The following is a 12617-nucleotide window of genomic DNA, read 5'->3' on the forward strand; positions in this document are numbered from 1 at the left end:
TCTACAAACTAGGGTTTAGTAATTACATACCTTTCAATTGTTATAGTAAACAATTGATGATTCCCTTGATCTTGATCTTGATCTTCTTGGAAGCTTAGCACCACAAGTGTAATGCCTCTAATGGAATCACACCCAAACTAGCAAGAATGGAATTAGAGGAGAGAGGGAAGAGGGAGTGTGAAAAATTTCGGCCCTTAGGGTTTCTTCAAAAGAAAAGGAGTGACCAAAACATGAACCAGGAGGCTCCTTATATAGCTGAGGGATCTAGGGTTTAGGGGAAACCCTAGTTATCCTTTGCTTAGGGCCTAAGCAAATCCAAGGGCCTTATCCAAGCCCCTATGGAAGAAATTATTAGGGGTTCCCCTAAAGATTTCGTCCACCCTTATCCAAGGGGGTTCTAGAGCCTTCCACTAAACTATTAGATAATTGCAAACTAGTCCCTGCACCTTATAATTAATTCTTTTAACCCCGAAATTAATTCTAATTAATTTCTGGCTAACAACTAATTAAACCAAATGATTTATTATTAATATATTAATCTTTTAACATATTAATAAATTCATTTATATTAATTTATTAATGTTATAATAAATTAATATCTCTCCTTTCATAATTTCCTTGTCCGGTTGCTAGGTTTGAGGGCAACCCAAAAGGACTGTGCTGCTATCAATTCAAGTACATACCAATTATAGTTATGGGCTTAGACACCTAATCCAACAAAGACCACACTAATCGAGACCTCTGACGAGCGATATGCTGCTGCCAGGCCATAGGGGGTGACTCGTTGTTGTTTCGGGAGTTCAGTAACACGGAGCCACTAGAGTTTGATGGGACACATGATCCAATTTCTGTTATGATAATGATATTTGATATCGAGGGGGTGTTTTTATATGTGTTCATGCCCTGATCATTTGAGGGTTCGGTTTGCGCTGAACCAACTTTGTGTTGGGGAGAAGTATTAGTGGAAGTTTGTGACTACCAATTTTACTCCTACATAACATGCTGACGTGACGTGGGAGAGTTTCACTTAGTTGTTCCGAGATAAGGATGTTCCCTCGGTGGAAAGGGAATGTTTGGCCTAGGAGTTTCTGTCTCTCAAGCAGAAGACAAAGTCTGTGAATGAGATTACAAGGATGTTTCACGAGAGGGCGTTGTTCTGCCCTGAGCACGTGTCCACCGAGCAAGCACGTGTGAGCCGATATCTGAGCATAATGAGTAGGGATATACGAGAGTTTGTGGCGAACTCATCATGCCAGACATTGGATGAGCTTCAGACCATTGCTAGACGGAGGGAGATTGAGCTGGAGTTACAGACCAAGGAGGAGGAGCAGTCTCGGGGTAGGGACTGGAGACCAGTGTAGTCGCAGTCCGCGATGAAGCGGGCTAAGCCCACTGATACCAGAGCTGGGGGATAGAAGGTCCGCATGTATGGAAAGTGTGGAAAGAGTTACGAGGTATCTTGTCTAGTGGAGATTCGCTACAAATGTTGCAAAGAGGGGCACATAGCGAAGGGTTGCCCCAAGGGGTTTGCAATTTGCTTTCACTGCAACCAGATCGACCATCAGAAGGCCGAATGCCCTCAACTCATTCAGGGATCAACACAGGGTTCTGCACATGCTGCTTTACATGCTACTGAGAGTCGGCCAGCGAAGGTCGAGACACTGACGGTTCGTGGGAGAGCCTTCCAGCTAACAGCGGAGGAGGTCCACGCAACACCTGACATCGTGGCCAATACATATTCTTTATTTAGATTCTGCTGAGATATGTTGTGCTTATATTGTGCTGTGTATAGGTAGTTTTCTTGTGAGTTATGTACCTGCTTTGTTGTTATTTGACTCGGGTGTGAGTCGATCCTTTGTGTCTTTAGTTTTTAGTCGTCACATCAGTATCCGACGTGAGGCGTTGAGTCGACCTATGAGGTTTTCTATAGTCGACGAGCATGCGATTTTTTCTACTTATGTGATCCGGGGGTGTGTACTAGAGATTTTTGGTGTTGAGTTCCCGATGGACCTGGTACCGATCGCGATGGGTGATGTCTGTTTCATAATGGGCATGGACTGGTTGAGTCAGTTTGGATCTGTGATCGACTGTGAGCGTTAGATGGTGACTATATGAGACCATAGTGGGGGAGTACTTATGGTTTATTGCGAGGGTACCAGATCTGGATCGACTTTTTGCTGGGCTACTAGAGCAAGATAGAGTTTACAATAGGTTTGGATGGGATTTCTGGAGTACGTGATGGATACGCGGGTTGCTACAAAGAGGACGAGTTCTATCGACGAGGTTTCGATAGTATGAGAGTTTCCGGATGTTTTTCCCGAGGAGTTGTCGGGTGTGCCTCCCAAGAGGCAGGTGGAGTTCTGGATTGATTTGGTCACAGGAGCGGCACCTGTTACCAAGGCACATTATCGCCTTGTGCTACCAGAGATGCAGGAGTTATCCTCACAGCTCTAGGAGTTGTTGGGGAGGGGTTTTGTCAGACCGAGTAGCTCACCGTGGGGAGCACTGTTCCTTTTTATCAAGAAAAAGTATGGTTCACACCAGATGTGTATCGATTACTGTGAGTTGAACAAGCTGACAGTCAAGAACCATTATCCACTACCGAGGATCTATGATTTGTTCGATCAGTTGCAGGGGGCGTCTTGGTTTTCCAATATTGATTTAAGATCTAGATATCATCAGATGAGAGTCTGTAAGGAGGATATCCAGAAGACGTTCTTTAGGACTCATTATGGGCACTACGAGTTTGTGATGATGCCTTTCGGACTCACCAACGCACTAGCAATGTTCATGGACCTCATGAACCGGGTGTGCAGGCCTATGTTGGATCGACCGTTGATCGTGTTCATCGACGATATTCTGGTGTATTTGAGATCCAGAGAGTAACATGAAGAGCATATTAGAGAGATTCTTGGATTATTGAGGACAGAGATGCTTTATGCCAATTTCTCCAAGTGTAATTTCTGGTTACGAGAAGTCTAGTTCCTGGGACACCTTGTTAATCAGAATGAGATATTGGTTGACCCGGCCAAGATTGAGGCAGTTATGAGACGGGAGGTTCCGAGATCCCTGACTGAGATTAGGAGTTTTCTAGGTTTGGACGGCTACTATCGAAGGTTTATCAGAGATTTCTCCAAGATTGTCGTCCCTCTCACCAGATTAACCTGGAAGGCTGTTACTTTTGCTTGGGGGCCGAGCAGCAGGCCTCATTTGAGACCATTCGCCATGGACTTTGCGAAGCCCCAGTGTTATACCTTCCCGATAGAGTGGAGTACTTTATGGTTTATTTTGATGCTTCTATATCCAAGATGGGTGCGGTGTTGATGCAGAGGGGGCACGTGATAGCATATGCATTGAGGTAGCGGAAGCCTCATGAGACGATGTATCCAACCCACGATTTGGAGCTGGGGGCGGTGGTGTTCGCCCTTAAGATCTGGCACCACTATCTGTATGGAGTCCGGTGTACCATATACATGGACCATAAGAGCCTGAAGTATCTCATGTATTAGCCCAACCTGAATATAAGGCAGAGGTGGTGGTTGGATATAGTGAAAGACTACGACTACAAGATCTTGTATCACCTGGGCAAGGCTAATGTGGATGTAGTTAAAGAGTTGAATTTTCTTGACTTGATCATTAGTGCTTTGAACATCAGCACTTTCATCAGCGGAAGCAAGAGCTTGAGGAAGTTTGGCAAACAAACGTTCTCCTTTTATGGCTTATTTTCTTTCTCGAATAGCAATATTATTCTCTATCATGATTTCTCTTACTTCATCAATAGTTATATACCTTATTTTGGACAATTCATTCAAATCAAAATGAGCATGCTTTTCTTGGTAGGAGGAGGTGATGAAGGATCACCAACAACATAAGAACTTATAGCTTTAGTGTCATGAGCCACCCCCCCCCCCCAAGAAGGAAGCCTTCCTCTTTGGAGGATTGAGGTGATCATTATCAAACTCAATGTCACTATTAGTTCCTTGAGGAACCTTCCCCTCAAAGTATTATTTATGGTAGATAACATTCAAAGGAATAAAGAAACAAGAACTTGTGGCATGAATCTTAGATCAAGAAAACCTTCATAGTCATCGGTCTCTGATTTATCACCAGTGTCTAGAATAGGTTGATCATCATCAATGTCTATGATGTCAGTAACAACAATTTCCTTATAAAAATCAGCTTCAACCCTTCCAACTTCAGACATCTCAGGCTGAGATGGAGTTGGTGCAATCACCACCGTTTACATTTGTTGACTATGTCTCTCTTGACTATTCTCCCCCTTTTTGAAGCATCAAATTAGGGAGGAGAACTAGATGATGGAGGAAGATTTGTAGATGGTGGATAATTGATGATGAGGGTGGATGTGGATTTGGTGATGGGGTGGTGGTGGAGGAGGATTATCATGTGGAGAGTTTGATAGAGTATCATTAACAACCATATCATCAACATCATCATCAAATAAGCCCATAAACGCTTCATATCAGACACATCATTTTCTACTTTAGTCAACCTTTTTTCGAGCGATTGAGTTAACTACACTATTAGATAGCTGAGAAAGCACAACAGTTTGAAATTTGGAGTTGGATTCTTCCTGATCATCCTAATGAAAAGCAATGGTCTTAATAGGTGTTGGCATAGGAGGAATAGTCTCAAATTGAGGAGAAGGAGACACTAATCTTAGATCATTGGTTTAGCAGTTTCCACTAGAGGTTGGGTTGATACATGTTATACAACAACATCTGCAGATGGAGCTGATGAAGAAGTGGATGAGAATTTAATATGCTTGTTTATCCTAGGAGGATAGTTCATCCCCTGAGCAAAGTCTTCTCCCTTATTAGCGGTTGATTCATCTTCATCATTTTCGATGTCTTCTTCACTATCATCCTCATCATTCTCTTCATCAACCTCTTCGTTGGTGACTTCTTTACTCTCATCCTCATCATCATTTTCTTTAGAGTCATAGGATTCAACCACATCTAGTTTGTCAATCAATTATTACATCTTTACAGTAATATGCAAATCATCTTCAGTAGTAGCAGTGTTGATGATTTTGGAAGAGAGGGTAGGAATGGGAATGGAGATCCCGTGATTTTCAAAATAGCCTTCATCAATAGCCAAGATTAATCCGAGCCAACAAGAATAGGGAACACACAACGGGTATAGGGAACACACACTAGCTTCTTGTTCCCAGTGATACAATCAATCACCTGCTCAAGAAAAAGTTGAGCAAAATACAATCTTTTGTTGTACACAATAGAAAACAAGATCCTTTGCTCGAAGAGATTCCATTGATCCAAGCTATGAGTCTTGTGTCCAAGGAACTTGTCAATAACCCCTATTAAGTAATTCCATCCTACACCAAAATACCGATGAAGAGTGTATTTGTATGGATCACGAGTGGTGTCCTGAAGATTAAAATTATACCCTAGCCTTCCACGAACAGACTTGCACTTTTCTTCTGAGGGAGTTTCAGAGTAATTTTGTAATCGAGGAAGAAGAAGAGCAGTTCAAAAATTTTCCACATCAATAGTAACTCTATATTGACCATCTCCAATGGTTCCAATAATGGTTTGAGCATCATAATCAATAGAGCATGAATAATAGAACTCACATACTTGTTTACAGTAGAATGGATTTGGGAAGTCGCAGAAGGCATATCGAAGAGGGAAACTTATAACATAATCAATGAAATATTCGATTCTTGAGTTTGTGAACTGCTTTGGAATGTCATCATAGAACGCCACATTGTTTTATTGAATGATGATGGGAGAATCAGGGGCATGAGGACCTTTGACAGCATCAACATTAGGGGAAAAACCGTAGAGAGGCTTTAACATTGTGAGAGCTTTGAGGAAGATGAAGGTTAAGCGAGCCTTTTTCGAGAGAGAAAGACAATTGCTTGAATATATTGTAAAATTGACCTAGGACGGAGAATTCCCAATTTATACCAAACAGTTTTTTCCTTTGTACGTAATCATGATTGAAGAGATATGCGCTGTAAAAATCTCATATCTCAAGATATTGATAGACCTTTTAGTTTTCATCCAAAAAGTTCCCGTTGAGATAAGGAAATTTCATCAATGAGATATGGAATCAGCGACAATGGTCATCAGCAGAAGCATTCATCATATCAAAATTGCAACTTTTAAATCAACAAAAATGTGATGTCTCATGATAGTGTGGACTTAAAATAACGTTCACTGACATAGTATTGCGAGATCTTATTAGCATGTACTTTCATACACTGACTAATTAATCACTTTTATTATAAGAGAAGGGAAATAGTGGTATGATGCGTGTAATACATTCCGGTATGAAATGTACCCATTGGCAAAGAGTATCGAAGTTTTATCAGTGTATGGCTAATAAAGTGAATAATTAACTTCTAATAAAAGAAATGTTGGGAAAGAGTAAGTAAGTGCGTGTAATATGGCACAGACAATGATATACCCATCGATACAAATTTTATGAGTTCTCATCAGCATCTGGTATCATACGCTGGATCAATAAACTCTAAAGAAGATTTATGGAGAGAATGGTTTGATGCGTGTGATAAGCTGTGGTGTTTTAGCTTAACCACCAACATAGATTTTTTAAGCACTCATCAGTGTATGGTACATTACATTGAATCATAAATCTTTAAAGAAGAATATAAGGGGAAGAAGGGGTTGGTGCGTGTGATAGCCTACGATACATAGACTAACCATCGACACAAAGGTTCAAACTTTATCAGTGTGTGGTATATCACATTGAATCGTTAAGATTTATTAAGAAGACATTAAGGAAAGAATGGATTGTTTCAGTCATGCTGAGGTGGAATCAACATGAATCATAAATAGCATTAACTCATCAACAGTAAGTGGTTTAACTTTTGTATCATAGAGTTAAGTTGCAGTATAAAACTAAAAAGTTCACCAACAACTCATTTAACAAATTCATTTAGTATGGTACAAGAAAAATTAATAAGTAGTATAAGAATAAAACAAAAGAGTTAGTCAAACAAGGAAATATTCTAAAAGCGATATTTTTGTAGCTTTTTCAAAAACATGATAAAGACTCGATCCATCAAATCTTTTGAATTGAATGTCCATAAATGAACTTCCATTTTCCGATATATCTACTCCTCGAAACCGTTTATAAAAGAGAGAAAAAAAGATCAACCATATCAAATAAAAACACAATTCAAAGTAAACAAAGATACAAAATGCCTTTAATCGTTGAGATTTCGTAGATTGATTCCAAGCTTCATGTTCACCAAGAACGAAAGAAGAGCATGAACCAGGTTTTGTAACCAATGCGTTAAGAGGATCGAATCTTTGTAACCTTTGAGTTATAAGATTCACCAAGACAAAATTCAAAGGTTCCACTCGTTGTGATCCATGAAGGAAGAGGAGATGGGACCACTGTCTTGTTGAAGACGCCTTTGGATCTCTGAGGGGATGGTGTTGTAGTGACAACGTAAATGGAAATTAGACATGACATGTCACCTAAATTCACTTCATCCTATTGAAACATAAATAGTTTGTTCAAGACAGAAGAGATATGTTCTGAGAAGAACACTTAGTGGCATAGTTCTCTCCTATCTAGTCTCATCAACATGATGCAACTTGCCAATCAGCATGGGCATCAACTTCAGTGAGAGATTAGTTAGTGGTAAAGAAAAGATGCAGAGTCAACATCAACTAGCTCTACAAGGAGGGTGATGCATTCAAGGAATGATACGCTGATCTTTTTAGCTAAGATCAATGTCTAGATGAAGACAGAGGATCCTGATACATTTAGAAGGTGAGAGAGAAGATCACACATAGGCAATGTTAGTAGCAAAATGTACAATGTATACTTCTTTGGTAAAAATAATAATAATAAAAAGAATATATTAAAGCAAAAAGTCATAGAAAATTGAAATTCTAGTAGCTTATGTTCAGAAGTTTTAAAGTAGCGAAGCATAAAGTAAAGACAAATAAAGTAGGATTGTCAAAATAAGAAAAATCAAAACATATAAATGTTGTTATCCCTGAGTGCAGTAAGCAGAATTTTGTTTTCAGAATAAAAAATCTTTCGTTCATGGAAATCAAAAGGAACTTTATAACCAGCATCCCAAAGCTGACTAAGCGAGATGAGATTGATTTTTAGGCCTTTGACATAGAACACCCCCTTCGGCTTGAACACTCTGCAATCAAAAGTTCCAACTCCCATGAAACCTTCTTCATTGTTGTCACCAAAACCACCTTTGTACCATCTTTCTTCACAAAATCTGTTAAGAGGGAATTGAGACCGATCATGTGTCTAGAGCACACACTGTCTAGGTACCAAGTATATACTAGATTTAGACTTGATCCATGGATAGCACAAGGTTTATCAGTCACACATGTTAAGATTATCATCAGGGGAATCATTGATAAGAGCCATTAGACCCTTAACATTCAGCCCCCTCATCCTCAGATGTCTCCTCTTCTTTAACCCATTGTTCATGATCCTCTTATTGAAAGCTCTTGGAAAAGATATGTTTTCCTTCTTCATATGAGCCATCAGCTTCTTATACATCACTTCATAATTCTCAGAAATTTGAGCTTCTTTCTTCTCTTTGCAATCCCTGACAAAATGGTCAAGGCTTCCATAGTTAAAACAGTTACCTGAGTTTTTCTTTTATGACATGGATATTTTCTCTGAACTGTCTCCTTTGAACTAAGCTCTTAGGCCCCCATTTGATCTGATTTCTTCATAACACTTAATAATAAGTACAATGTTGGATACAAGTTCATTCGTGATATCTTCATCACTCTCTTCACCCTGATATGAGTTATTTGAATCGCTGATGTGCTTCATTGATTCTTTTCGATAAACCAATGCTATATATTTTTCATTGCTTGATTTCTTCATGATATCCTTGTGAAGAGCTTTAGTCTCTTTGTAGTTTTGAAGGTTTCCAAATAGGGAATTCAGATCCATGACATTGACCTTTACACTATTCTTAAGGACATCAACGTGATGTTCCCCGATTTTCCCAAGAGAGTCGAGGAACTTTAGAACTAGCCGAGAATAATGCTTGATAATTCCCAACCTATGCATATCATTAACAAAATATTTAAGCCTATTAAAGGTTTAGGTTAAGGACTCACCCTGTTGAGTAAATAAATGCTCATATCTTCAATTAAGGTTGTTGGTGGTCGTGCCCTAAACTTCCACAATGCCTTCATAAGCCACTGTCAACGTTTCCATCATCTCTTAGGATGAGTCACAATTCTGCACAAGATGATACATGTGATAGGGAAAAGAGTTTCGTATCACTCCTCTAGCATTTACATCTATATTAGTTAGTCACTTGTCATCGTCGTCATAGCTAGTTTCTAGTTTTTTTTCTTCAAGGGACCAACAGGAGCAATGTTGGCTATAGGTTGATACATAGGAACATGAGGACCTTTTCAACAATTTTATGTATCTCATAGTCCATGGTTTCAAGCACAACCATGGCCTTCGTTTTCCACATGGCCAAATTGTGCTCATCGAAAGGAGGAATATTGTTGAGACCAAAAGAGTTTTGTAACATCCCAAAAATATAGATAAAAACTTATTTTTAAATTCATTCAATTCATAATAAGCTGATATCAAAATAGTCGAAAGAGTATAATTGTAACATGTTATCAAAGTACAAATTCCCAAAATCACTAAGTGTGGAAAAACATAGAGTGATACGATGCGATCAGGCCAAGCCCTTCCCCTTCGAACTGGTAGTACCTAAAAATTTAACTGAAAACTGTACGAACAAAGCTTAGTGAGTTCCCCACAATACCATATACTAAATAAACATAGAACCAAGCATATCTGGGTGCTTTCCTATCCCTTCGGTCCATTTCAACTGGATACTATGAAGCCTATCTGGGTGCTTGCCTAACCCTTCGGTCTATTTCTACCGGATACTATCAAGCGTATTTGAGTGCTTGCCTAACCCTTTGGTCTATTTCTACCGGATACTGTCAAGCATATTTGGGTGCTTGCCTACCCGTTCGGTCTGTCTCAACCGTATACTAGGCCTATTTCACCTCCTAATACTACCACATAATATCATAAAAGTAATCACAAAGTCATCAAGAAAATACAAGCATAACAGACAATTGTCACAAAGATAATCATCACACTACATCATAAACTAGTGGGCCGACCTTTATGCCTTTGACCCACATATACTGCGAAGGAACAGTCACCTCACACTGTTGGTATGAAATCGCACTCAGGGGATGACTCGTGAACTCCTCTCCCTCTCACACAAGAATAAAACCCTAATTAGAAATTGGATCACATTCTAACCCGAAGTCCAAAACCCTAATTCTTGACTTAAGGAAAAAGGGCTCCTTTACCTTTGCCTTATTGGGCCTCCTTTTCTCTAATGCCCAAATCCATAAAAAACCCCCAAAAGGCATCCAAGCCCTCTATAGGGTCTCTAAGGCCTAATATAGCCCAACAACACCGAAATTGGCATAAGGCCCAAAAATGGCATGCTACTATCAGGTGTGCCTAAGACCCAACTTACTCAAGTCCAAAGCCTAACACCAAACGAGCCCAAAAATCTTCTAGGCCCACAGACTGCATACACACGACGTACTTGGCTTGTACACCCAACATAAGCTGGTGTTGACCAGGAGTTGGGATGCTAACCCAGTATGCGTAGCATACACTAAGTACGCATGGTGTACTAGTCTTCCAACCAAAACACTCTTCTAAGACTCAATCCATTAAGTCCTAATGTCCTGAACTTAGATCCAAATCCCTATTAACAACTTAAGCCATAAGGTTGCAAACTATATGCTTTTGCATGCAAGGATGAGGCTGAAATCTTGAATTAAGTCCATTTACTCACTTGGATGGCTACTAATACTTGCATGGTTGTGGCTTACCCTTCATGATAAGATTTTTATGACTCAAAACACCTCCAAGAGTCCAAAAGGACAACTTCTATGGTCTAAAGTTGCTCATACGCCAAGAAGGACCAAAAGATACCATTTCTACCCTAAAACTAGATCTAAGCTTGCAATTATCAGGGTTCAAACTTTATACATGCAATGAGCTAGAAATGGTGCCAAACTTCTGGATCTACAAGCTCCTTCCTGGTCCTTGCTCCTTCCCAAGTTTCCTTCTCTTTCAAAGTCACTAAAGAACACCACACACACTCAATAAAGATCAAAAATGCACTCAAGGTGGCTTAGGGTTCGAGATTTACACTACAAGAGCAATGGAGGTTGAAAAGTTAAGGGAATTAAGGTCATTAAATAGGTTGTAAACCCTAAAAATTAGGGTTTTCCCTGGCTTGGTTATGCGCAACGTACGCATGGGTACACCCAGCATACGCTGAGGATCCCCGGATGGCTCGTATGGAGCGAGTACGCCATGCATACAAAATGTAAGCCCAATGTACTCACCAACCTTCCACAACCTTAAGTTAAATTGAAAATAGACTAGGTGAGAAACATCATACATGGCGACTCGGGTGCTACAATTCTCCTTACTTGAATAAGACTTTATCCTCAAAGTCCGCCGCCAGCAATAACTTTGGGTAATGCTCTCTCATCTCGTCCACTGGCTCCCACGTCTATAATGAGTCCTTGTTGTGTTTGCACTACAACTTAAACAACTCCATAACCTTGTTTAGAAAGGTTTTTGTCTTCCTGTCGAGAATCGCTACAGGTCTCTCAATGTAGTTCGGGTGGTCATCCACCTGAATGTCCTCCAATAGAACCACTGTGGAATCATCAACCAATTATTTATGTAGCCGTGAAACATGAAAAGTACTATGAATCTGATTGAGTTCCTACGAATGATCTAATCAATACACTACCCTGCCCACCCAGGCTATGACCCCAAAAGATAGATAAACATGGGGCCCAGCTTGCCCCACTTCCTGAATCGAATGACACACTTACAAAGTGACACTTTTAGGAGAACCATATCCCCAACCTGAAACTCCAAGTCTGATCGGTGCTTGTCAGCATAGATTTTCTGCCGACTCTGAGTTGTATGAAGTCTGATCCAAACCTGTCGAATCAACTCAGACGTCGTGAGTACCACCTCGGTACTCCCCATGACTCACTAAACGACCTCGCCCCAACATATCAGGGTCTTGAATTTCCTCTCATCGAGCATATTAAAAGGAGTTTAATCGATGTTGGCGTGGTAGTTATTGTGTAACGACCATAAATTTTCAACAAATTTTAACTTTTCAAAAACAACCCATTTTCATAATGTTATTACAAAAGGTTTTCAATACAATTATTATCAGAGTCTTCCCATAACCACATCATAATACATAATCATGAGGAGCGGTACGATCACGCCTTTGCCTTGCCACGGTCTCCTGAAGAACCTGAAAAAAACATTAAACCACAACTGTAAGTCCGAAAGCTTAGTGAGATACCCCCAAAATACCAACCACATATACCACACATAACATATCATAACCGAACAGAACAGCCATGCACTTCAGGTCTACTGTGTGACTGGTTCGCCACACCGGGCCTTCAGTCCACCTGGTCCACCCTCCGAGTCTAGCCATATCCTTCGAGTCTGCAGTGTGGTTGGTCCGCCCGCACCGGGCCTTCAACCCACCTAGTCCACTCTCTGAGTCT

Source organism: Lactuca saligna, chromosome 8 (genome assembly GCF_052625555.1).
Source record: "Lactuca saligna cultivar CGN05327 chromosome 8, ASM5262555v1, whole genome shotgun sequence".
Classification (NCBI taxonomy): Eukaryota; Viridiplantae; Streptophyta; class Magnoliopsida; order Asterales; family Asteraceae; genus Lactuca; species Lactuca saligna.